At 44.4% G+C, this 27,846-nt stretch overlaps 1 pseudogene across 1 annotated transcript; it reads right to left on the bottom strand.

Moving 5' to 3' along the window:
• Window positions 1-1,151: 1,151 nt before the first annotated feature.
• On the bottom strand, window positions 1,152-27,223 carry LOC147450910 (ABC transporter G family member 42-like; annotated as a pseudogene). Its single transcript, XR_015189241.1, has 20 exons — window positions 26,817-27,223; window positions 26,507-26,627; window positions 26,334-26,422; window positions 26,164-26,248; window positions 25,847-26,006; window positions 25,690-25,766; window positions 25,549-25,602; window positions 25,382-25,472; window positions 24,361-24,662; window positions 23,495-23,768; window positions 17,702-18,015; window positions 16,406-16,566; window positions 16,225-16,322; window positions 3,534-3,699; window positions 3,286-3,470; window positions 2,897-3,145; window positions 2,476-2,808; window positions 2,024-2,314; window positions 1,869-1,952; window positions 1,152-1,799 (listed from the first exon to the last, which is right to left on the bottom strand). The product of XR_015189241.1 is annotated as an ABC transporter G family member 42-like (transcript).
• Between the last annotated feature and the right edge of the window lie 623 nt (window positions 27,224-27,846).

Consider the following 27,846-nt stretch of genomic DNA (forward strand, 5'->3'; position numbering starts at 1 on the left):
AAGCTTGGCAACCAGAGACTTGGTTTTAGTCACGAGTTCTGCAAAAGACTCCTCTGGTTGGAGCACCAAGTTGGCCAACTCATCCAAAACCTTTTCCTGGAAGTCACCTGGCCTGAATGTTGCACATAACTATTGTCTTAAAGCTGCCCAAGTTGGAAAGTGATTCCTTGTAAACTGACTGTACCACTTGTCTGCTAAACCATCCAAGATTGATGGAAACAACACCAAATAAGCATTTTCTCTATTAAGACCACGACCCCTGCAGAGAGATACAAACCTCCTTGCATGGTCATCTGCATCTTCTGAGGAGAGTCCCTTGAAAGTAGGAAACTTGATGTTTACCTTGGCCAAAACACTAGTCAACTCCTCCATGGCCTCTTGCTCAGGAGCCTGTTGCTCAATAGCTTGTTGTAACAAAATGGGAGAGAGCTTTACTGGGGAAGGTGACCTAGAAGATGTAGAACCGGATGGAGGAATGGATGATGCTGTATGTGGAGGTATGGGTGATGGGGTTGGTGGACTTCTACTGGGTACCAAGGGTTGACGCCTTCTGTGGTAGTACTTCAGAGGACTCAGTAGTGCGCTTTGATGCTCTAATGACTGCCTTGTATGTGTCATGCAGTAACCACAAACTCAACCAAGCTTTGGGCAAGAAGACCTTTAATTGTTTGAACACCGGTCTAGACTCTACTAGACGGCAGCGAGTGACTAGACCACCTGGCTGGACCAGGGACAAGGAAGGACTAGACCAGGACGAGAGATGGTTGGACCAGAGCGAGAGAGGACCAGACCAGCAGGGCAAGAGACTAGACCAGCTAGACTAAGTTGTCTAGGGTGAAACTGGACTAGACCAGCAGGCTGCACATGCGAGGCGAAGTAGGCAAAGCGAGGTAAAAACCAGCTACCTCCTCGACTTGTACCTCAACAGAGAGTGAGACTTCAGTTGAGGTCCCACAAGGCGTGCCAAAAATGAGAGCACCTGTAGCGTGGATAATGTGTCGTGCTCTCTACAGTGGGTGCTCCTCAGTGCAATGTGCGTGACATCTCACTCCAACAGAATGAAAACACAAGAAACAATGGATACTAGCAAAAACAACACAGCGACACAACAGTAGACTAGAACATATGGGACTCGACTAGCTCAAGGAAACCAGTACAAACTCTGGTGTGGCAACACACTCAGCTTTAGCCCAGAACTCACGGGTACAATGGGGGTGTCGAAGCTTAGATGTGCAGGGATGGTGCAGATGTGCTGTGTGTATAGACTCGCTACTCTAGACGACGACGCTGGACCATATATGAAGAAGATGACGATAAAGACCCCAAACAACTACTCATGTGTACAACCATAAAGAGACACCAACGGCTCATAAATGTCCAGCCAGCTGGTGGTGACCTGGCCACGATGTCCATTAGACCACCACTCATATCTCTGCCCAGCCCAAAGGGTCCATCCAGTGTGAACCAGACCAACTGTCTGTCTTGTGAAAGTGACACTGTAGCCCTGCTACACTGTCGACTCTAACAAAAGACAACATATGCAAGCAGATGATTGCAAAATGTTTCAACAAGATTCCGAGGCAGCTCACCTCTGGCTGTCCCCTGGCTGATGTAAAGAAGTCTGTGATTTGTCTTTGAGACTGGCTCTCCCCTGATGTCCTCTGCAAGCTCTCTCTATGTCTGCGCAACTCTAATAGAAACAATCCGAGACATCTTTGATCCTCGTATCTCATGACTGTAGAAATGGTCCAAAATCCTCTGTAAACAGACAGTGGAAGCGGCCTCGTATCTCATGTGACCTATGGGACCAAAAGTTACAACCATATGAGAGAGAGAGAGAGAGAGAGAGAGAGGTGTCCAGAAATTACCTCAAAGTACTCAATCACATTCTGAGAGCGTCTTCCAAGAGGTCCTGCATATATAACTTGACCGCCCCGCTTCATTAGTAATAGCTGAAAAGTGAAATGGAATGGAATCAGCAGAAAAGAGGGTGATGGAAAAGGTTGAAATCTGTGTGATTTACCTCATCAAAAGCTTCAAATATTTCGATACTTGGCTGATGTATTGTACAAACTATGCTCCGTCCTGTCTTCACAATGTTTTTAACAGCACGCATAACAATGGCAGCAGCTCTGGCATCAAGACCTGAAGTGGGCTCATCCATGAAAATGATGGAAGGGTTTGCCACAAGCTCTACAGCAATGGTAAGCCTCTTGCGCTGCTCAGTGGAGAGCCCACTAATCCCTGGAAGTCCCACCAAGGCATCACTTAGGTTGTCCAATTCAACTAGCTCCATAACCTCGTCCACAAAGGCCTGCAAAACAACATTATTAAGGACTTCAGATCAATTGCAACAGCAAAGTAATCTCTGTGTATATGTAACACATCCTCTCAGCATGTCAGAAAAACCAGACTGACCAACCCATGTGTTGACATCAAGAATTGCGCATGCAGAATAATCTTGAATCCTCTTACCCATCTCACAATATTGTGGATGTCAGGGGATAGGCGAAGCCAAGCCGAATATATCAGTGACTCTCTTACTGTCATCTGAGGGGAGTGTATATCAGTTTGTTCGCAATAGCCAGAGACTCTAGCAAATGTTGTCTGCACTTTGGGGTAACCTGAGATTCGAATATTCCCTTCTATGTAGCCCCCCGTTTTCCTTCCAGCAAGTACATCCATCAGAGTAGTCTTTCCAGCTCCGCTTACTCCCATCAATGCAGTGAGTACTCCAGGCCGAAAAGACCCTGTCACTCCTCGCAGCAATTGTAGGGTTTTTTCTTGAACACCATGAGCCATCATCCCCTGTGTTTTTGCATTCAAGCCAGGTGATTTTGTCATGAATTGTGCAGAGACAGAAATTGCATCAAAAGTGCTGTTGTAAGATACTTACCTCAGGCATGCCTACAAAGTATTGGACATTTTCAAAAGAGATAGAAAGGGGAGTGAAGGGAAGGGACATTCCTTGGTTCACTGTGGCTCTTTGAAGATCAGCAGAATTGAATTTGCCAAAATGCATGGTCCCCGTTTCCATGCAATGCAATTGAGCTTCATCATCTGCTGATGCGACGTACAATGTAAGTTGAGTTTTCTCTTGAAATTTGTGAAATAGGTTTATGTTAATTGAGTTTTCTTTTGAAATCTGTAAATCCAATTAGTTGACTCTGCAGGGCTTAATACAACTGAGTGCAGAATGCCAGACAATGCAGTGAGTTGATCATTGCAGGATGATTTTAATGGTGTTGGAGGGTGATCACAGTTTGGGTTTATGGAAAATATTACTCGAGTAATTATATTGGCGTACTTACAATCCATATCTTCATCAAAAGAAGGCATTGATTCTGCACAGCCCCTGAGCGGGGAAAGTCTTTCCTGAAATGCGAGTAATGAAACTTCCCCTTTATCCTTGTCACCTTGCATGCCATCCGTTTTTTGTTTTGAAACTGTGTCCCTAGACCTTTTTGGTGCTGCAGAAGCACTTTGGATGTGTTACTGATGGTCAGCTATGCAAAGAAGTCTGTTTCACTTGCCTGGAAGTCGCGATAATGCCAGCGTTAAGAGGATGTTGAAAATAATGATGAATCCTATCAAAGCCCCAACACCAGTCCAGTAGTGGTAAGCTTCACTTGGCAGTCCTCTGTCCAGTAGTATCTTCTTGCCAGTGGTGATGTTGGTAAGTCCATTTATTGGTTTATCCTGCCAAGAGTTTGGAGAAATTACCTTACTGAGAATATTACTCTTCAAATCTACCATGAAGTGTAGCTGGGTCTACAGCATGTGTGCGCACATGCACATGCATATGCATCGTTTTTGTAGAAGCATGACTTTATTGTTTGTGCAAAATCTCAGTGTGAGGGAAAATGCAGAAAAGTTATTATGTGAAATCTGCTAACTGTCATGTGCAAAACGGAGAGTCTGCCTAAGGGAGCTGTGAAAGAAAGGAAAGGCATTAGGGCCCTGCTGAAGAAAAAGGACCCCGTTTCTGAATTCCCAAATGGTTCATAAAGCCTTGACCCTTTGCATAACATAAAATCGACCAAAGGTCCATACACAAGAAATATGGGAAAAACCCTAAAAGATACACAATGAGATATTGGGGAAAAATACCCGTACAACCACAAGATACATCAAAGGATAAGATACTCAAATCATGAAGTGGTGAAGAAGCTCCATCTGGCTGTAGGAAGCCTACACAAATCTGCCAAAAGCTCTCTCCGCATCTAGCAATGTAGCGAAACCATAAATACCAGTGCTAGCTACTAAAATGATATTAAAATATTAGTTGTAAGAAACCTCCTGGAGCATCTCATAAAAGCCAAAGGACTATAAAACCCATGTGATGTGCCTGCAATATCATCCGCATCCATTCCATCATCTCTCGATGTGGTACTCCAAAATAAGATGGAGATCTCCAACACAACCAAGCTGTAAGAGAGTAAGGAGGGACCCATTTGTCCTCCATCACAAAAGCCAAGGGAAGGTACCAAGATGAACATTTCTATGACCAAACCAACTTCCCCAAGGCATCATTACTTTGTCTCTCATACAAATTTGCAGAGTCTAATATACATGTAATAGCTGGCCTCCACCGTCGTCTGCTCAATCTATCGCACCATCTTTATCTTGCTGTTTTCCGTTATAGCAGATTTCGTGAATCATTTTGATTGTCGGGTATGCTCTTTTGGCAGTTGCAATCTTTTGTGTTCACTACATGGTCCAATTTTTGCTCAGAGACAGAGAGAGAGAGAGAGAGAGAGAGAGAGAGAGAGAGAGAGAGAGAGAGAGAGAGAGAAATGAAATGAAATGTTATATTAACGTCTTCAAAAGGCCAGAATGACCTATGAGACCAAACTGATACAAAAGTGGTGAATCTGTTACAATGTCTGGGTACCTTAGTACTAAAGTACTAAGTGTGAAAAGTGTGAAAGTGTGAAAATAAATGTGAAAAACTAAATACAAAGTATTAAATAAACATCTTAGGAGCATTCTAGGTGTCTGGCTAGAATGCTTCTAATCTTTTGTTGTAGTCTCCTCCGGTGAAGTGTGCTTCTGCATCTCGGTCGTGGTCGTCTCGATTTCCCAAGCTCAATCGCCCTGTCAATGAGGGTGCCTTTGGTATGAATGTGGGTAATCCTTTGTGCTGGCTGCTGGCCTCTTGCTTCTCCTTCCACTCCTGCTTCTCTCGATCCGAAGAAATCTGTGATCGGCCTCTGAGGCTGTAGTACTCTTTGTCTTCTCATTAGATTATCCCTGTGCCGATGTAGTTCCAGTAGGTACAAGCCTAAGCATCTTTGATCTTGGTATTGCATGATTCTATCTAGAGGTCCAAAGCCTTCTTTAAAGAGGCAATAAAAACGCCCACGTATCTCATAGTATACTGTGCAGTGGCATATATAGTGTAATTCTGTCTCCGGCTCCATTCCACATAACTTGCAAATTCTGCTCTCAGGTGGGATTCCCCTAAATCTGCCAAATTCAATTTCCAACTGGTGTGAGGATGTACGAATCTGACCAATAGTACATCTCAAACCATGAGACAGGTGGGTATCCATGTAACTCGGGCGAATCACAAATCCATCTTCAGATAGTTGTAGGAAGTTTTCTTTGTAGTCGGCCATCTTCGTACCCAATTCTTGTGTAGGGTCTACCCATGTATTCTTAGTATCCAACTGTATAAGATCCTGTCGGATGATTTTATTAATCTCCGTTCGTGTAATTGCCAGTGATGGGGCCTCAAGAGAGTATTGGAAGGGGGGTAATCTTTCCATACTGAACCCGTGTCTCTGAAACCACGAGGACAGTTGCGCATACCAGCATGATGTATCCCCTTTCATTGCTAATTGTTGAGAGGATTCGAGGGCCAGTCTAGTATATCGGCAATTATTTGTCTCCCACAAACCATGTATAAAGGACACTGATCGGGTAAGAGCTTCAATTTCTATCGGAGGGGCCGCTAGTTCCGCTCGGGTAATCGCGTGTGGTACGGAGGCCATGGCTCTAATCATTCCGGAAATCATAGATACCAAAGGTCTCTCCATTGACTTCCAATTATCCTGATCCATAGATGGTCCCCAAATCTGGACCCCATAAAGCATAGCCGAAGCCACCACAGTATCAAAGAGCCAAAGTTTTGTTCGTGGTTCCTGAAACTGCACTTGTGAACACATCGTCTCCAACCCTCCCAAGGCCGCAGAGGCTCTGGATAATCTAGCATCCTCTGCTTTCTTAAGAGTAAACTTCGGTCCTGCAAATACCACCCCAAGGTATGTGTATGCATCTGTGTACTCTACTGTATCCTGGCCATATGCAAATGTAGGTGCCGATTCCCTAACCCATTGCGGTGTGGTGTTAAACACCATAACTTTGGTTCTACCCAAGTTTACCGACAGTCCACTGTCCTCCGCGAATTTATGTAATGCATCTAGCTGCCTCTGCATTCCATCTGGTGATTCTGCTATCAATACAATATCATTTGCATACAACAACAAAGGGATCCATGACCCTGCAAGTTGAGCCCCTCTGTCACCCTCTCTATCAATGTAATCTGATACCTCATCTATGTACATACCAAATAAAGTAGGGGACAGTGGGCATCCTTGCTTTACTCCAACGGTGGAATGAACAATGTCGGAATCCCCTTCTGGAGTACGTACATAACTAGTTACTGACCCGTACAAGGCCATGATCCCTCAAATAATCTCTTTGGGGACCCCTAACTCTTGCATCCTGCGCATCAATCTGGCCCTTGGTACTGTATCAAAAGCTTTCCGAAAATCCACAAAGCAACAATACATCCTTCTCCCGTTTGCTCTTCCTTCCTCAATAATGGCTCTGAGCGTAAGAATATGATCTAAAGTGGAATAACCCCTTCTGAATCCAGCTTGTCCTGATGCTCTTATGCCCTCATTGTCTGCCCATCTACTCAATTTTTGTTCAAGAATGGATGCGTACAGTCGGGTCAAAGTGTGACCTGCCATAATGGTGCGGTAGTTCCAGGGTATCATAGGATCCCCTGACTTGAAAATAGGTACGATAGTAGATAATTTCCAAGATTCATGTAATCCTTCACACATGACCCGATTAAACAGACGAGCAAGGACTTCTGAAAGTAGATCCCTGGCATGGATCAGATGTTCTGCTACTAAACCATCATGATCATATGCTCTTCTTGTCTTCATCTTATCAATGGCTTTTCCCACCATTTCCGTAGTAAAGAAAGTACTAGTAGCAGGTCATGGCTCTAGCGGATCTGGTAATGGAGGCTGTCCAGATACCATATATAATGATGTTACATATTGACCCCAGATCTCAGGAGAAGTAATCGTCGGAGAGAGAGAGAGAGAGAGAGAGAGAGAGAGAGAGAGAGAGAGAGAGAGAGAGAGAGAGAGAGAGAGAGAGAGAGAGAGAGAGAGAGAGAAATGAAATGAAATGTGATATTAACGTCTTCAAAAGGCCAAAGTGACCTATGAGACCAGAAAGTTACAATGTGGTGGATCTAATACAAAGTCAGAGTAACAAAATGACAATATGACAAAATGACAAAATAAAAATACTATGGAACCCTAAACTGCTAGGTGTGAACTAAGCAGTTAGATGGGATAGCTAAATCACAAGAGATTCAACATCGGTTTGCTGGCGGATCTCATCAATCTCCTCCATGGTTAGTAGTGTGACCGGGCGTCGTGCATGTCGGGCCAAATTGATCCGATTCCTCTGATGCAGCCTCCGTCGATGTTGTGTAGTCCTCCGCAGTTGTGGGCGTCTGGATCTCCCCAGCTCGGTCGTTCGGTCGATCAGTGTGCCTCTGGTGTGAGGCGACGAGCTCTGCTATGGTAGTAGCTCCTCCAGGTGTCCTGTGTCTGCTCTAAAGAAGTTTGTGATCTGTCTCTGAGACTGGCTAGCCTCTCCTCTCATCAGGCTCTCTTTGTGTCTGTGCAGCTCGAGCAAAAACAAAACTGTCTCTGAGACTGGCTAGCCTCTCCTCTCATCAGGCTCTCTTTGTGTTTGTGCAGCTCGAGCAAAAACAAACCCAGACATCTCTGATCCTCGTACTGCATGACTCTGGAGAGTGGTCCAAAGCCCTCTCTGAACAAGCAGTGGCAGCGGCCTCGTATCTCGTAGTAGACGGGGCAGTAGCACGTGTAGTGCAACTCTGTCTCAGGCTCCAAGTCACATAGGAGGCATGTCCTGGCCTCTGCTGGTACTCCGCTGTATCTCCCAGTCTCGATCCGCAGCTGGTGTGAAGATGTGCGTATCTAGCCACAATAGCACATCGTATCCCATGAGACAAGTGGGTGTCCATGTATCTGGGCCTCGTCACAAAACCGTCCTCCGTAAGCTGGAGAAGATGCTCTCTGTAGAAAGCCATCTTCGTGCCCAGTTCCTCTGCTGGCTGTATCCATGTCCTCCTGGTGTCTAGCTGAGTCAGGTCCTTGCGAATGAGCGTGGTGATCTCGGACTGTGTAAGAGTCAGAGAGGGTGCATCCAGTGAGTACTGGAAGGGGGGCAATCTGTCTATGCTGAACCCATGCGCCTGAAATCTCCCCATACCAGCATGCTGTATCTCCCTGCATGGCTAACTGTCGAGAGGACTCAAGTGCAAGGCGGGCATATTTGTCTCTGGGAAGTTCCCACATGCGGTGTATAAAGGAGACAGATCTGGTGAGCGCCTCAACCACTAGTGGGGGGCCAGCTAGCTTTGCTCGGATAATGGCACGTGGTACTGAAGCCTTGGCTCTAATGCTCCGCGAGATCATAGAGACTAGAGGCTTCTCCATGTCCCCCATCCATCAGGGCGACCTGTCCTCCCGTGATGATCCAATGAAGGTCCCCATATCTCAGCTCCATAGAGCAATGCAGAAGCCACCAAAGTGTCAGAGAGCCAGAGCTTTGTCCGAGGCTCCTGAAAGTGAACCTGTGAACACATCCTCCCAATCTACCCAATGTTGCATGGGCTCTAGTCAATCTAGTCTCTGCTGCTCTCCTCAATGAAAATGCTGGTCCACTAAAAACCACTCCAAGGTAAGTGTAAGCATCTGTATACTCCACTGTCTCCTAGCCGTATGTGAATGCGGGCGTTGACCTCTTGATCCACTGTGGGGTGGTCCTGTGGTAGAATGGGAGAGGGTGATTCATGGGAGGCTAGGATACAAGATACATGGTATATGAGGGGAGTGTGTTGGGGTTGGAGCTCTATCTCTAGGGGTATGGGTGCACATGTTGGAATGTAATGGTGGATTAGATTCACTTAGATTTAGCTATAGTTAGATTCACCTACTTTAGTCACCTACCCTAGAATCACTTAGATTTAGATATAGTTAGATTTATCTACTTTAGTCACCTACCCTAGATCAGTGGGATCTACTTTTCCTAGATCATAGTCACCTAAAAGTAGTCCCAAATCACACCTACCAATCACTCCTACTTCATCTCTCATGTTGTATATAAACACATTGTACTTTGTCATTTCATTTCAGTAAGTGAATTCAGTCTTGGTGTGTTCTATTCCAGTATTTGTCTCAAGCTTTATCATTTTTGTCTTATCTCTTTTCAATTATCTTTTTATTAGTGTCAAGATTAAGTAGATTAGTTTCCACATGGTATCGAGCTCCACTAATCTTCATTAGCCTTCACTCTAGAGTCCTTGCTTGCTTTCTCTAGCCCACTAAGGTAAACTCTCCATTTCAAGGAATCCGGAACCTTGAAATGGCTGACATAGCTTCTTCATCTGCTTCTGCTACCTCTTATAAGCCTCGCCACACCTTAGATAAGCTTAACGGTACAAATTACCAAATCCGGAAGTTGCAGATTGGAGCTCTATCTGAAGTAACTCCGTCTTTGGGATATTAGCTCAAGCTTGGACCCTGTGCCTGAGCCACCAAAGAACGAGCACTTCGAGGCAAAGTCGAGGTATAAAGCTTGGAAAGCCCGAGATACAAGTGCTTAAGTGCTCATACAGCACTCCATGACAAGCAAGTGCAAATGGTAAAAAATCTTACCAATGCTCAAGCCATTGGCAATTCTTTGAGCATAGATATAAGCACACTGGCCTCATCTATCAAGTCTCCCTAATCAAGAGAATTGTCAACACAAACATCAGGAAAGTCCAAGTTCCTTGATAACTGGCAAACTCTTCTTGATGAGGTCCCCATCTCTAGATTGGAGATCCCCGACCAATTGCAGTCTATGCTTCTACTCGATACTCTATCCTCTTCTTGGAGAGCATTCATTGCTACTCAAGCCACCGTGGAGAACGTGCAACTCCAAGGTTTGGTGGCTAAGATTCAGCAAGAGGAGACTCTACGCGAGCAAAGCTCTAGCTCTCAGAAATCAATAGCACTTGCCACTACCGCTAGAACTACTAAATACTATGAAAATCCCAAGAAGCCTCAATCTCTGTCAAAGCACCTTCAACATCAAGGCCTGAAGAAGAACCAAAAATTTTGCAACAGGTGTCAGCGCTATGGTCACTTGGAGAAAGATTGCAAAAGCAAGCAAAGAAGTCATCAACATTCGCAGCCTCTCCTCCCTGGTCCACCGCGGTATTACCCTCAACGGGGGAACCAGCCACCCTATTTTGGTAACTCCTATCATCATGGCGGTCATCAAGCTCAAGTTCACCCCGCGGAGATTACAAATAACTCAAGTGATACCTATCATGCTCCTCTCCAATTATACGCTAGCATCATCTGTACATACCCCTGCACAAGTCGCTACCAACACTTGACACTACCGCTTAGGGCATGCATCTAGTCACATGATACAAAAATTAAAAAATCGCAAGCTTGTCATAGGTCTTCGTTCTGAGCTCTCTCCTCTCACTTTGTGCGAAGCTTGTGCCTTAGCCAAAGCTCATCAACTACCATTTTCTCGTAGTCACACATGAGCCACAGTTGCCTTAGAACTCTTTGTGGCCCCTTATCCACAAACTCTCTCACTGGTCACAAATATTTTCTCAGTTTCATAGATGATTACTCCCACTACACATACATCTACTTCTTAGCACAAAAATCATCTACATTGACCATGTTGGGGCAATACAAGCAAGAAGTGGAAAATCAGCATGACTCTCGAAATTAGAAGCTGTGCAGTGACAACAGGGGAGAGTACACCTCACGGGAATTCCAACTTCTATGTCAAGAAGCCGGAATTCACCATGAGTTTACAATCCCTGATCATCCACAGCAGAATGGTTTCGCCGAAAGAAAGAACCGCACACATATGGATGCCGCGCATTCAATGCTCCAACATGCACCCCACGCTCCATCCTACTAGGAGGAAGCAATTGCTACTGCTTGCTACATACAAAATCGGCCCATCACCGGTGCCAACCTGGCTACCACTCCCTACACATTTTGGTTTGGCCATTCTCTGGATATATCACATCTACGCACCTTCGGCTCTCTTGCTTATGCACTCGATACACGGCCCTACTCGAAGCTCATGCCACATGCCATCAAAAGTATTTTTATCGGATACGGTGATCGCTTCGGAGTCAAAGCGTATCACCTCTATCAACCTTTTACTTGTTGATTTCTACACAGGCGCTCAGTGGCTTTGCATGAGGAGGAGACAAGCACCATCATCCCCGCTCCCGCCCACACCCATGGACCCGTGCTATTGCCTATGCTCCTGGAAATGCTGCCGCATCTCTGGCTGCCTCTATCGTTTCCCCTCTATCTACTACTTAGGGAAGCAGGCCCCCTGCTTGCAGTCTCGCGCACTGCCCATATCACACTCCACCGCTTCTGGCTCCGCTGCACCGCAATTACCTCCGGCATCCTCTCATGTCCCTCTCATTGACTCCATGAGTCCCATAATGCCTCAGCTCAGCTCCTCACATAGGCCCAACAGCCCCCTCATGTCATTGTTTTTAAACCTAGCTGATGTGGAAAATTTACCTTCAATTAAGGCTCAAACTCACAAATCAGCCAGCGCGGAATTTACTACCCAGCAATCGGCCGAAACTGAAGGGCACTTTTCACCAATATCGAGCAGTGGAATCCAGTTCGCCTCACCTTCTGTAACTAACTCTTGCACACACACACACACCACCTACACTACTCTCAGAAGTACACACATCTCAACAGAGCACATATTCCAATCAACACACCACCTCTCTTCTCACCTGCACCAACACCCACCATGGTCTACACACGACGCACTGCACGCAAATGCACACCCACTAGCAATCCACATGCAAGTCTTCATCGAATTCAGCGTGCTACATCGCCTATTCAGATATTGTTCTTGCCGGTTTCTCTTGGCAATCTCCATCGTCCACTTCACCTCTCGGCATCCTTCTCCAACCATGCCAGATATAGGCATTAGTCGCCGCACCTGTTCTCTGCGGGAAATTTATGATGCCACATGCTTTGCCACTCTTCTTGATGAAGAGTAGGTTGAGGAGCAGCTCCCCAAACCCCTTGAAGAGAAACTTCATATCCCTCTTCACAAGGCATTGGCCTCTCTCGAGGCCACCTTCTGGGAGCAAGCTATTCACGAAGAGCTGGGTGCACTCCAAGCTACTGACACTTGGGATCCCTCCTCCGGACCACCACAGCATTATCAGCTGCAAGTGGTTTCTGCGCTAACACATGGTACTTTGTCATTTCATTTCAGTGAGTGAATTCAATCTTGGTGTGTTCTATTCCAATATTTGTCTCAATCTTTATCATTTTTGTCTCATCTCTTCTCAGTTATCTTTTTATTAGTGTCAAGGTTAAGTAGCTTAGTTTCCACAGAACATCTATATTCTCAGGGAAGTACAATCATGAAGTGCATCAAGCTGGAGAGAAAAATGAAATGAAATGATATATTAACGTCTTCGAAAGGCCAAAATGACCTATGAGACCAAACCGTTACAAACTGGTGAATCTGATACCATGTCTAGGTCCAAAAAAAGAGAAATACTAAAGAGAGAGAGAGAGAGAGAGAGAGAGAGAGAGAGAGAGAGAGAGAGAGAGAGAGAGAGAGAGAGAGAGAGAGAGAGAGAAATGAAATGTTATATTAACGTCTTCAAAAGGCCAGAATGACCTATGAGACCAAACTGATACAAAAGTGGTGAATCTGTTACAATGTCTAGGTACCTTAGTACTGAAGTACTAAGTGTGAAAAGTGTGAAATTTAAATGTGAAACTAAATACAAAGTATTAAATAAACTTCTTAGGATCATTCTGGGTGTCTAGCTAGAATGCTTCTAATCCTTTGTTGTAGTCTCCTCCGGTGAAGTGTGCTTCTGCATCTTGGTCGTGGTCGTCTCGATTTCCTAAGCTCAATTGCTCTGTCAATTAGGGTGCCTTTGGGGAGAATGTGGGTACTCCTTTGTGTTGGCTGCTGGCCTCTTGCTTCCCCTTCCACTCCTGATTCTCTCGATCCGAAGAAGTCTGTGATCTGCCTCTGAGGCTGTAGTGCTCTTTGTCTTCTCATTAGATTATCCCTGTGCCGATGTAGTTCCAGTAGGTACAAGCCTAAGCATCTTTGATCTTGGTATTGCATGATTCTATATAGAGGTCCAAAGCGCTCTTTAAAGAGGCAGTGAAAACGCCCACGTATCTCGTAGTATACTGTGCAGTGGCATATATAGTGTAATTCTGTCTCCGGCTCCATTCTGCATAACTTGCAAATTCTGCTCTCAGGTGGGATTCCCCTAAATCTGCCAAATTCAATTTCCAACTGGTGTGAGGATGTACGAATCTGACCAATAGCACATCTCACCCCATGAGACAGGTGGGTATCCATGTAACTCGGGCGAATCACAAATCCATCTTCAGATAGTTGTAGGAAGTTTTCTTTGTAGTCGGCCATCTTCGTGCCCAATTCTTGTGTAGGGTCTACCCAAGAGAGAGAGAGATGAAATGTTATATTAACGTCTTCAAAAGGCCAGAATGACCTATGAGACCAAACTGATACAAAAGTGATGAATCTGTTACAATGTCTGGGTACCTTAGTACTAAAGTACTAAGTGTGAAAATAAATGTGAAAAACTAAATACAAAGTATTAAATAAACATCTTAGGAGCATTCTGGGTGTCTGGCTAGAATGCTTCTAATCCTTTGTTGTAGTCCCCTCCGGTGAAGTGTGCTTCTGCATCTCGGTCGTGGTCGTCTCGATTTCCCAAGCTCAATCGCCCTGTCAATGAGGGTGCCTTTGGTATGAATGTGGGTAATCCTTTGTGCTGGCTGCTGGCCTCTTGCTTCTCCTTCCACTTCTGCTTCTCTCGATCCGAAGAAATCTGTATCTTCCTCTGAGGCTGTAGTGCTCTTTGTCTTCTCATTAGATTATCCCTGTGCCGATGTAGTTCTAGTAGGTACAAGCCTAAGCATCTTTGATCTTGGTATTGCATGACTCTATCTAGAGGTCCAAAGCCTTCTTTAAATAGGCAATGGAAACGCCCACGTATCTCATAGTATACGGTGCAATGGCATATGTAGTGTAATTCTGTCTCCGGCTCCATTCCACATAACTTGCAAATTCTGCTCTCAGGTGGGATTCCCCTAAATCTGCCAAATTCAATTTCCAACTGGTGTGAGGATGTACGAATCTGACCAATAGCACAATAGCACATCTCAAACCATGAGACATGTGGGTATCCATGTAGCTCGGGCAAATCACAAATCCATCTTCAGATAGCTGTAGGAAGTTTTCTTTGTAGTCGGCCATCTTCGTGCCCAATTCTTGTGTAGGGTCTACCCATGTCCTCTTAGTATCCAACTGTATATCAATCTGGCCCTTGGTACTGTATCAAAAGCTTTCCGAAAATCCACAAAGCAACAATACATCCTTCTCCCGCTTGCTCTTCCTTCCTCAATAATGGCTCTGAGCGTAAGGATATGATCTAAAGTGGAATAACCCCTTCTGAATCCAGCTTGTCCTGTTGCCCTTATTCCCTCATTCTCTGCCCATCTACTCAATTTTTGTTCAAGAATGGATGCGTACAGTCGGGTCAATGTGTGACCTACCATAATGGTACGGTAGTTCCCGGGTATCATAGGATCCCCTGACTTGAAATAGGTACAATAGTAGATAATTTCCAAGATTCAGGTAATCCTTCACACATGACCCGATTAAACAGACGAGCAAGGACTTCTGAAAGTAGATCCCTGGCATGGATCAGATGTTCTGCTACTAAACCATCATGATCATATGCTCTTCTTGTCTTCATCTTATCAATGGATTTTTTCACCATTTCCGTAGTAAAGAAAGTACTAGTAGCAGGGCATGGCTCTAGCGGATCTGGTAATGGAGGCTGTCCAGATACCATATATAATGATGTTACATATTGACCCCAAATCTCAGGAGAAGTAATCGTCAGAGGCGGTGAGTGCATGTGAGTCCTGACTCAAGAAGAGCTGATATAAATCCTTCTCCAGTTTGGCTAAAAATGCCCTTTTCTTGCGACGTACTATACGCCGAAGAGCAATCCGAGACTGCTTATATGTGATGATCCCAAGTGTAAGCTCTTTCTGGACCTGGGTTCTCGTCTCTCTGCATTCCTCGTCATATTAACTGTTTTGAGGCATGTTCCCAGATCCTCTCTTCTGATCAGGTTGAGTATGTGGGTATGCCTCTTGTGCTGCTCCATGTAGTATCTCTGTTAACTGAGAAGTAATCTCCTCTACAGTATATACTGGCTCGGCTGCCCACATCCTATTATAGATCTTTTCCACATAGACTGATCAATCAGTCTCTTGCGTGAAAGTATATCTTGTGTGTGTCTTCTTCCTTTGTACTTGAGAGGCATTGTATTGGAAGGAGATTGATAAGGTCAAGAGAGCATGATCCGCTGCTATCCCAACCGGTCTGGGTCCCACCTTAAAGTCCTCGATACTAGAAATAAAGCTTGGTGAAGTCATGACATAATCCACTGTACTGGCCCCATGCCTGTGCGGGAAGCATGTGAATCCCCCAGATAAAGGGAAATTCTCTAGACCATTAAGTATGGCCAAACCTTGTATAGTTGCCATCTCCATGAGATGTCTCCCATATTCAGTGTGTTCTTTATCCTGTGAGTTTCTAGTAAATCCCCTCTGTGATAAATCCACTTCTTTGAGCATTTCCTCAGAAGTATCATAGAATACTGCTTGAGAGTTGGCCGTTCTGGCATTAAAGTCTCCTAAGAGAACGATGTCTCCATCTCTAGAGAACTCCCATATGTGATTATTCAAGAGAGAGAGAGAGACTGTATGCCTCATTAGGTTCTTGCTAGAAGAAGTCCCTTACCCATCGAGGTGCAAGAAATTCGTTCACTGTTGCTGTTGTCTCTCCATATTCTAGGGGTGAAATCCAGTAACCCCATATCCACCACCGGGGAATCTTTTCTGCAAATTCAAAGAGTTAATTGGTGAGGCAATAATTGAGAAAGGAAACAGATCAAAGCACGCACTTGGCAAGCATGAAGTACCTTTTGGAATAATGAAGCCTCCAAGCATGAATACAAGCAGCAGCACAATGGAACCACCAGTGTTTGCTAAGTCCATAGTCTGACATATGCCACTGATAAGGCGAAAGAGAGAAGAGGACATCTGGTGCATGAGGAAGAGTAAAAGATACTGGCGAAAGAACCTGGTAATGGGAAGGAGTGTGTCAGATTTCATTCTTCAAAAGCAGTGTGAGCAGGTCGAATATATAGGCAAAAATGTCAATAATAGGTAGAGTGTATGAATGTGGTTAATGTATACATACATATATTCTATCTACAAGGACCCATCTCAGAGCATTTAACGTCTGGTTTTAGTGTGTATGATGTGGCAACTACAGTCTCATGCAAACAATAATGAATCATTCAGAAGATTAATACCTTGCAATAGAAATGGGGTGTTCTTTGATGACAATGCAACAGGGTAGTTTTCGTTCGACGTACGGGACGTCCAGTACCGTTCGGTCGGACCCGTTCCGTTCCGTACGTTTAGTACGTTCTGTACGATCGAAAAATGTAGCCGTTTATGACCGTTGGCGGCAGTTTTTGCACGTGTTAGTGGGCGTTTAGGGAGCCATTTTGGAGCATGTTTGCAATCATGTGGCATGTACCAATGCCTATTGCCATGCTCTCCCTCTCACATCCATAATGCCCCATGCTCTCCCTCTCCCATGCTCTTCCTCTTCCTATAATCTATTTAAGCAACTCCTCCACCTTGTTCTCAACACAACTTACAAGCTACAAGCTCTAGCCTCTCAATGCTCTCATCATCCATGTGCTCCCATTGAAGCTCTCAAGTGACAAGGCTCAAGCTCTCCTTCTCTCCCTTGGGTTTCTCCCCCTCAAGCTCCCATTGAAGCTCTCGAGTCTCAAGTGACAAGCTCTCCATCGTCTCTCCCTCTCAAGCTCTCATAATTGTAATCTGTCTAAATGTCAAGTTTCTTTAAGGCCTAAGCCTTAGGCTTAAGAATTATTTTATTTTTTTTATTTTGAACGTACATAACGTCATCGTACATCATAATTTTTTTTAGTTCGTTTAGTACCGCACATCATCGTACGTGTACAAAACGTACAAGACCGTACGAGACCACCCTGCAATGCAACAACACTCACATGCACACGTGGCAACTACTGAATCTTTATGTGTTGAAGGGCTTCTTTTCCCAGAATACTTATCATTGTTGTGATATGGGGCTTAAGTGCATGTGGCATGCAGACCTATTGTGATCAATTCACTTGCATACACAATAAGAAAGGCAAAGGTAATGTAGTCTCACCGGCCGGCTAGGCTCTGGAGCAAATCCAATTGTGTAGTAAGTGAACAAAACCCAAAGGCCTGATTCTATGATGGATTGGGGAATTCGCATAATAAAACTTGGAAATGTGTAAGCCCATGTGGGGTAGAAGAGGAGGTCTCACTGCTTGAAGAACACAGGGAGTCTCATTATAGTTAAGGAAATTTCAGCAAACCCATTAAAGGTAATGATAATCAAAGAGAAGAACAAAGCTCCCAGGTAGTAGTTGCCATCTTCCAAGTCAACTCGAAGGCGTGTTCGAAGGAACACGGTCATTGCAACAAAAGCTACGAATACAAGCTGCAAACATAAGGAGATTCAATAGGTTACATTTTTGTGTAGTGTGTGTGGGTGTTATATTTATGTGCATGTGTGTGTGTGTGTGTAGAGAGAGAGAGAGAGAGAGAGAGAGAGAGAGAGAGAGAGAGAGAGAGAGAGAGAGAGAGAGAGAGAGAGATTTTTTAGCGTCTATGTGAGGCCGAAGTCGACCTATGAGACAAATCAAATATACATGTGTATGTCTTCCATCTATCGGAAAAGACAAACAATCCAAACTGGTACAAAATAGGGATAAAAACTTTGGTTTGTGATGGGATCTATTGGGGGGGGGGATGGAGCTCTAGTACTAGGGATATGTGCATGTCTATATGCTCAAGGTGGTACAACCATGCAAATGCATCAAGCTAGCTAGCTCCATTCTGTGCCAATAGGGGGGGTGTAAAATGTGGTACATGGGAGGATCGTGAGCAAGGGCTGCTCGGATGAATGCAACTGGGTGAACCATCATCTGGGCTCGTCTCTCCTCAGCAGCTCGACGCGGTAGGGTCTAGATCTCCTCAATCTGTCTGCGGTTGAGTCGTGGGGCCCAGCATCCAGTAACACGTGGGCGTCATCTGGCCTGGCTCATCTCAGCCTGCTGGAGAGTTACTCCCCTCGGTGGATTTGGGAGTGGAGGGGGTGTGGTTCCCTAGAAAAAATCTGTAAGCTGTGTCTCTATAGGTGGCTGTAGAAGTGTATCTCTGTGCCTCTGTATCTCCAACAGGTAGCGCCCCAATTGTCGCCCCTGATCTCGTGGAGGGTAGGTTGCCCTCTGAAAATTGACTTGTATCTTCCCCTAATATCATCATAAGCTCTGTATCTGCAAACAAAGTGCTCCTCACTCTCCACCTCCTCTCTGCATACTCGGTAGAGGCTCTCCTCCTTGGGAATGTCATGAGCGCGCCCTACCTCTATCTCTAGTTTGTGTGATGATACTCTGAGCTAACCAATCGCCACTTGTGAGCTGTGTGGCATGCAAAAGGACTATCATGGCAATCATGCAAAACTTTTGCCCTTAGTTCACGTACAGAAGGAACATAAATCTTCCCTTTCCATTTAAGAAATCCATTCTCCACTGAGAAATTTGAAAACAGACTTGGTTGAAAGCTACTCGATCAAATAGACGGAGCTGCATCATCAAGAGCAATAGATTGTGAATTGATCCTAGACTTTATTGATTACAAAAAAGGTCTTCTTGCTGTACTTCCTTTATTTCTTGAAGCAGAGTACTCTCTAGTACAGTAAAACTCATATTATGGGCGACAACATTATCCTCGCCCTTTTTGTAGAGAATTTCCATGTGAAATTTTGCCATCAAGGCAATCCATCTAGCTTGACAACCTTTCAAATCTCGCTGGGTACAAAAATACTTCAAGGTATGATGATCTGTGTAAGCTTTAAACTCTACGCCATAAAGATAATGGCACCAGATCTTAATTGCATACAACTTTAACTCATGCACGTGCCACTTTAACTGTGGAGTGAAAGCTTCTTGCTCTCAAAAGCCATTGGCCTTCCATCTTGACTTAGTACCACACCAATGGTGGATGGCAAAAAGGGGCCGGTCAAGCCTAGCCAGACATCCTCATGGAGCAGGTTTCCACGTCCTTCAATTCCTACTAACGTCTACCACGCAGCAATCTAGTCAGATGCGCGGGAAGAAAGCCAAAGATCCACATATGATCAATACTCTCTCAGGTATAAAAAGAAAAGTTTCTCCTATGGTAGAGAGAGCATTCAATCGCTTGGTGCTGACCCCGTAGCAAAGGGAAAAGGCCATGAAGGAAAGCTTATGCTATGGATGTTTGGGCAAACACAAATTCAAAGATTGCCCTAAACAGTGAGCCCATCCCAACCAAGGGAACACCATCGGCCGAGAGCAAGTAACGCTAAGTGCAATTCATTTTCAGTAAAATCCACCTCCATTGCTTGTGCATCTTGAGGCAAGAAATTGAATGCACCGTAGATAACAGAAGTTGGTGTGCATGATGAATTTCAACGAAAGCCGAAGGAGGAGCAACCAATATATTCCCAAAATGTGAAGCCATGGCATCAGCAAGCTCACGTTTTGAGGCTATCTAAGATGATTGCAGCATAACCCTCTTGATGGTTTGAGAGGCCCTTGAACGGTGTAGATGCTTAAAAAACTATTCTGAGGCATATCCCTTATCCACAAACGCTCGATGTCGAGCGCGAGTCTTCCATTTATTAGTTTGTGTTCATCGTTCTGTTGTAGAAATACACAAGCTTGATAAAGCGCTGTCAATTCACATCCAGTCAATAGGCGCGTATCAGCCAAAAGTTGAAGCTCTTGATAAACATATTTGAAGCATGTAGTGCTTGCCATAATCGTGAATCACACATTGAACACGCATGATGAAACGATACCAAGCAATATCAAGATCAAGATGCATTTGGGTGACCAGTGGGGGAATAACATCATGAATCATCTCGCAAAACATCTCATGCGAAAGATAGGCATTGTTGATGTGTAACAGACGTTTCCTAGATAGAGGCTGACCACAGTGCAATCGCCCAAAGTGCAAGGTCATCAAAATAGGGGCATGATCAGACAACAGCAAGGTGTGGTCTATGCCCAGCTCGCATACAAACTCACCATATTGTTGCATGTTGAGGACATACCATCGATCTAATCGTGCACGATACGAGGAGTGAGCATTTTATTGAAAAGTGTACCCATAAACATTTGGATGCAAAAGGCTCCTCAATCCAATATCCATGTGCATGCAATAAGATCTGTCCAAGCCTGCAATTCCACACCCAACATGTGTGAATGTCCTGGGGTGTTATCAAATAAAGCGGACGCATTGTTAAAATCAACACAAAGCAAAGCATTGGAGAGCCATGGATAGGAAGACATCGCACACCATAAAGCAGCCCGTTGCCCCGAGGCTGTATGCGCATAGACGCCGCCAAATTCATAACTTTGGCCATTGATTATACATTGAACCACTATCCAACAACTTGCTAGATCGTTGTACGCAAGAACTGGCTGCAGTTCATACCTAACCATCATCAAAATGCCTGAAAAGCCCGTCAAACTAGCAAAATACGAACATTGCCCTGCAAATTCATACTTATTGTGCTCTTGCAAATAACAACGTCGGCCTTACATGTATGTACATAATGCCGTGCACATACACACCCACTCTCTCTCACACACACACAAACACACTCACAGACATGTACACCCAATTCCTTTCTCTTTCACATACCTGTTTGCTGGTTCTTTCTGTCTCCTTGCTGCTAGTTGAGGAAGAGAAGGGTTTATGTGCGATTCCGGTATTTGGGTCGAGCAGATTTTGTGCACACATCGGTTTGCTTTACTCTCGAGTATTAGGGCACCGTCATTTGTTATTTCTGAACAGCTTGAGCACAAGATTGGCGACCGTATTGGGATTCTCTCTCAAAGGGGTGGGGTCGCTGCTTTGTCGGATGCACCTATGCTTCGGTCAGCATTCGCGAATGGCTGAAGTGCACTTTAGCCACTTCCGATGAAGGCACAGTGGAGGACATCATCCTACTAGGCAAAGGTACTTTCAATTCTGTTTTCTCATCATGGGAGCTAGTTTCCAGGGTCGTTAGTCGCACTCTTCTCAGTTTTGGGGACAGATTGATTTTTCTACATCCGTGGTATGAGGATTTCTCATTAGCTGCTTTCAAGGACAGATGCTAGGTCTCAAAATACCTTGTAAAAATTGCTTTTCCAGAGCTACCGGCATAGTTTTGATTGCGAGACATGTTGAGGCAGATGGGTTTTATTTTTGATATACCATTCATGTGTTCAGTACAGACCTAGACATCTGTGCCATCTATGAACGTGGCTACCACCCTTTCCACAGAGTTTCTAGATCGCATCACTTTTGAGTGGAAACGGGTGTTACACTCACAAAGGATCGTCGTTATGGGTAGACCGAACTAGTGCCTTAAATGTCATGAGATGGGGCATCTGGTGAGATATTTCCCTAGAGGGCGAAAAAAGAGACGGATTGGTCGTAGGAGGAGACTGCCCTCACAGCCATAGCGAACCCAGCAGAGTTCTGCACAGTAGCAGGGTCCTGCGCGACAGGATGATAGAGATCAAAGGGGTCAGAGTCAACAATAGCAAAGTGCTCAGTAGCAGCACAATGTTGATCATAGAGACAGAGATATGCTGGTAGATAGGTACAGACACAACCTATCCTTGTTTATAAATGGGTAGTGAGACAGAAGTTGGAAGAGGCAGAGCAACCCCTAGATAGACCTCTTGAGGAGAGGTTATGAGATCGAGAGGAGGTCCCAAAGCAGGTGGATAGAGGGATAGAGCATGAGGACCAGCAGTTGATGGAAACTCAAGAGTAGCCTGAGTTACCCCAAGATAGACTAGTTAAGTAGAATTTGGATCTCTTAGAGACTCAATCGTAGGTACCTCTTATAGTAGGCACTGTTGAGGGGGCGTAGGAGAGTGAGTCTTCTCAAATTACGGAGGATTTTGACTATTCAGCAAGTTTTGCATCACCAACAGATGTCCCATTATTTGAGATCTTTCCTGCAGAGTTCTTTGTGGGTGGCCCATGGAGGTTTCCAGATGTCTCTTGGAGGAGTGGGCCACTTTGTGTCGACATGTTTTTCCTACAAATGTCAGGAACACGTCACATTTTCCTTGGTCCAAAGAGAGCTCCCATGATCAGATTCATAGTGCAGGTTTACATGAGGACTCCTCTTGGACGAGGGAGGCTGTTTATGATACCATACAGGTGCAAACAATGGTTGAGGCCAACTACTTTATGGATATCAAACAGTTTGCAGTCTGTTTGAGAGTCATTTTAGTGAGTCCTTGAAGAAATTGGCTTGGTCAAAGAGATGTGCATCTTGGTACCTTCCCTTGGCCTATGTGGTGGTCAAAGAGATGTGCATCTTGGTACCTTCCCTTGGCCTATGTGGTGGTCAAAGAGATGTGCATCTTGGTACCTTCCCTTGGCCTTTGTGGTGGGTCCCTCTAGTATGGTTGTGTCGTAGATCTACATCCTTTTTGGGGTATATCACCAGGAAATGTTGGAGGCATGGCCTAGGGGTTTCACGGTCCCTTGGCTTTTGTGAGGTGCTCCATGAGATTTTTACAGTAGATGCTTTATATCAATCAGATACACAAGAGTGGACTCTGTGGTTTTTGCTACATCCCCTGAGGTGGATAGAGCTTTGGGCAGATTTGTGTAGACTTGTTGACAATCTAGAGAGGTAGTTTTCACCACCTTATTAGAGTATCTTTATCCCTAGATGTATCTTGCGGTTTGTTTTGGGATTTTCCCCCATGATCTCATTATCTATCTTTCAGGTTTTTCCCATATCTCTTGTATATGGACCTATGGTCGATTTATGTAATGCAAAGGGTCAAAGACCTACTTTTTTGCACAGAGAGAGAGAGAGAGAGAGAGAGAGAGAGAGAGAGGAGAGAGAGAACCTGTATACCCTTGAAGATGTATATGAAAGAGTTCCTTTTGATCAAAATCCATTCACGAGTAAATGAAGCCTTCAACAGCTGTGTTTTGTTGCTAGAATACTTGTTTAATGCCAAAGCTGCACTATGACTCGTCTCTGGGATATACTTGGGAAAGCTCATCAGCAAGGGCAAGACCAATATGAGATTGCTGAAATTTCTCAGCGAACTCTTGTGCAGATATATACTGGTAATACCCTTTGTTAGCCCAGTATTGTCTTTGGTCTTAGAAGATTACCTGCATTTAAAAGAAACCAAGACTGCTTTACTGTTGGCGATCTGATCATCTTATGCTCTCTTGAAGGTATTGCTGCATGAATACACAGTGGTTCTGACTTGGGGCTTGGGTGGTCTGTACTTTGAGCTAAACAGTTCCACAAATGCATAAACAAGTGGAAAGGAATTTAGAATCTAGTCATGCAGACAGCGGGTAGATACACTGTCTTTGTTGCACACACACATGCCAATGACAGCTTCCATGCATTCATGCTTGCACACATACATAAGCAAGGAAAACCTAGCTGCATTAATAGCATGTGTCTACAGCCATGATATAAATCTTGAAAAAAAACTCAGCTTTTGGCACAGTATGCATTCAAGGTCAAGGGGAAGGAGCTTACTGCAAAATGAACACTTATGCGGCACCCTTGAATGACTCCTAGAAGCAATTGATTTTAAGGCATTTTATTCTTACATAACTTAAGTTTTCATGTAATCAGGTGAATTTCATCTATTACTGCACCTAAATCATACAAAGTACACACATGGACACAGAATGTTCATACATATCCAAAAAGTGTCCTCTATTCCATGTACAAAAATTTACTTACCTCTTGCAAGAAGTCTGCAACACTTTTTCTGAGTGGGCATTTGAAGCCACTAAGTTCAAAGAACTCCAAGACTCTGTCTCTTGGACCATGATAGATGATTAGTCCTTCGGAAAGCAAGATCACGTCATCGAAAAGTTCAAATGTCTCGGGTTGAGGTTGCAGCAATGTCATTAAGATGGTCCCCTCCAATACACTCGCGAATTGTTGAAGGGACTTGACGACTTGGAATGTGGTGGAACTATCAAGACCAGTTGAAATCTCGTCCATTAAGAGTGTCTTTGTGGGTCCCACAATCATTTCCCCTGTGATGACAAGAGGGTGTTTTAATGTCATGTCATGAAGAAAGGGAAATACTATGTCAGCAGAGGATTTTGTAAATGGATGCATACACATGTATATGATGTTCTACATTTGAAGAGGGTTTCTTATTTACGATTCTCATATGCACAATGGAGGGATATCGTGTCTAATAACATGTTTGTTTGTGTTGGTTGCTGCTGCTCTTAGTCTGTTGTTGCAGATTTGTTTGGGAGAATCCTTCTAGAGTTTTTTGCTGCAGGACGGACGTTGCATCGAGCAGTTTGGTTCTAGAATCTTGTAAGCCGCTATTGTTGCAGGGAATTCCACAGGGTTGCCATTCACTGACCTTTGTGGGTTACATTTGGTGCGGCGCTACTTGGAGGTGAGATTCTTTATATCATGCATTCTATGGAGTCTCCATTGCAGTCAGACTTCCTACAGATACTTTTCACTCCATTGACAGTTCAATGGCTCCATTAGAGAACCGTTGCTTGGTATGCAAGGTGGTGGGATATAGGCTGGATGGTAGAAAGTTGGAGGACTACCTCCAGATTGCACATCTCAACTTTTACACCTCCAAAAGTTAACAGTTCTCACCTTGGTATTTTATTGGGTCATCATACGACATGATTTCTTTGTTCTACTTATGATGTTGTGGTGGGTGCAAAATCAGACCATACAAGGTTGCATGCAAGAATAAGTTTTAGAACGGATGAGCTACCTGTGGTAACCCTTTTTTTCTGGCCACCTGATACTCCTCTTCACAAGGGGTTCCCAATCATGATATCAGCACATGTATCCAAGCCTAGAATCTTCATAAAATACAAGCAAACTATGTCATATGCTCTGTGGTTACACACATAGTGAGCATTCCGTGTAGTAGCTTACTTTAAGGGCATATTCAGTTTGTAGACTATTATTCAACCCTTCCAAGGAGGTGGCCTGCCAACACAGGCTGGTATTCAAATTTTAGCTGACTACATTTGTAGGGATTAAGTTTTGACGCTCTGGTTTTTGCAAGGTGTCTACCTTCATGTACGCATCGATCTCCATGTCCGGAATGATTTGAGATTCCTTCTCTCTGCGAGCAAGCTCAGCCATCATATCTGTTGACAACCATAAGATAAATGTTAGTACATAATTATCAGACTTCTTAAAGTTGAAGTAAACTGAAAGGGTCAAACACCATATTTTGATCCAACTCCTTGTGTCAACACAGAGAAGTCTAGAGTCTCTCTGATGGTCATTTCTCCGATGTGCAGGTCATCTTGGCTGATGTATGCTGATGTCTTTTGAGGTACAAACTCATGAAGAGCATGCCCATTATACGCAATGCTGCCCTTTTTCTGTTTCAGGAGCAAAACACAATGCTAAAAGTCACTCGACATTCGGTGGTCATTATGTATTTAAGGAAACATTATCGATTATCAGAGTGCAAGGGAAAAATGCAGCATTACGTTGACGTTGCCAAAAAAATTTAGGTTGCTATTGCCATATTATTACCTTCAAAGTTGAATCTAGTTTTCCAGACAATGCTAAAAGGAGACTGGTTTTCCCGGATCCAGGAGGGCCAAGGAGAAGAGTCATCCTGTAGAAGAGACTTTGTTTTAGGTGCTGAGCTCAATGTAATGCTTGGAGAACAAGTTGATGGAAAAGCCTCATTGCATGGTTACCTGGAAGGTTTGATTATGCTGGACACTCCTTTCAAGATAGTCAATCTTGTCTGTGTTTTTGAAGTTAAATGAAGAAATTCAAGTAGGTTCTGTTCAACAAATCACTGACTTTGAGGTTCTGCTTGCAGTTATGGGGATGTTCTTAGTGTAAATGAAGAGTGAAAGAAGTGAACCTCTATTGCATTTTTGACGACATTTGAAAGACTTGGCAAGGCTCTCTTCCCCATATAGCACTTTGCCTCGAGCGTGAGATTTGTGAAGCGGACCTCCACTGTTGGTAGTTCAAGTCCTACTCTGCAACAGCATGCATTGTGTGAACAGAAAGCTATATCACATCGAACGTAAGAATGATTTTTTTCCTTCACATATGGTCATGCTAGCCACTACTCATATGGGTGCACCTCCAAGCATCAATGCAGTTCTACTTAGAGAGGATAGCTCTGTATATGAGCTCTAAGTGGATAGTGAAGATAGTGCTCGTACTTGTCTATCCTATTCCGCAGTCTCTGCAAAAACATTTCGTTGTCTTGCTCTGCATCTTTCACAAGTCTCTCCATTAGCAATTGCCTCTCGACAAGGTCCGTCTTCCGGACATCAACATGCTCAGCAATCATCTTTCCATCTTCACATTTCTTGCGCACAGATGTTCGTAGGTGATAGAAGGTGGGCAGTCTCTCTAAGGCTGCCCATTTGAGGGCCTCATCATCCACATCTTTAGCTTCTCTTTGGGAATGTGATGCAAGTGTGAGCACATTGTCTGCTCCTGCTGAAGTCCACTTGTTGAAGCTTGAGTTTCTCGAAGACATGGATGTCCGTCCCTTGCTAAGTGAATGTCGGAGTTGTGTTTCCCATGCTTCGAACTTTTCAGTGTCATCCATTGGTTGAGCCATATGTATGTAAGCAGTGTAGAGGGAGTTGATGCAGCGCAATGTAGGTAAGAGGCGGGTGAAATTAGTTGTATAAGCTACGCCAATGCTGAAGGTGATAGATGAGCAGCCGATATCTAACCTCGGCCCAGGTGATACAGCTTAGTGGATTATGGAAGGTATAAATGTTAAGACAGGTTGAAGGAGAAGAAGAAGAAGCAAAGAGAATTTTGAAGTCGAACAATCCAGCCAAGAGACCTCACAGATGGATACCACCAGTCGTGAACTCAAGCCCTGTTACATAAAGAGGGAATTGGGATAACCAATCTACCATAGTTGGGTGATAGAAAGGTTATAGCAATGGTGCTTCCTATGTGGGTCGGGGGAGTGCGCCCGATTGCAGGTGAGTCCAGAAAGGATGCTCGATTTTTCCCCGGGATTTTTCTGCCCAATCTGCACGAGCCAGCTAGGATTCGCGTACCTGCCTTGCTCTCTACCGCTGCCCTGTCTGAACCCAGCCTATAGCTACAGCACTCACACCGGCGATCAATCTGACGAATTGATACAACTTCTGACAAAAGCAGAGCATCCTACTTTGGACTGTAACGAATGTGCAGCAATGAGTATAATTATCCTCATTCGCTCAA

The sequence above is a fragment of the Adiantum capillus-veneris genome, chromosome 9, assembly GCF_014529385.1.
Source record: "Adiantum capillus-veneris isolate H3 chromosome 9, ASM1452938v2, whole genome shotgun sequence".
Taxonomy (NCBI): Eukaryota; Viridiplantae; Streptophyta; class Polypodiopsida; order Polypodiales; family Pteridaceae; genus Adiantum; species Adiantum capillus-veneris.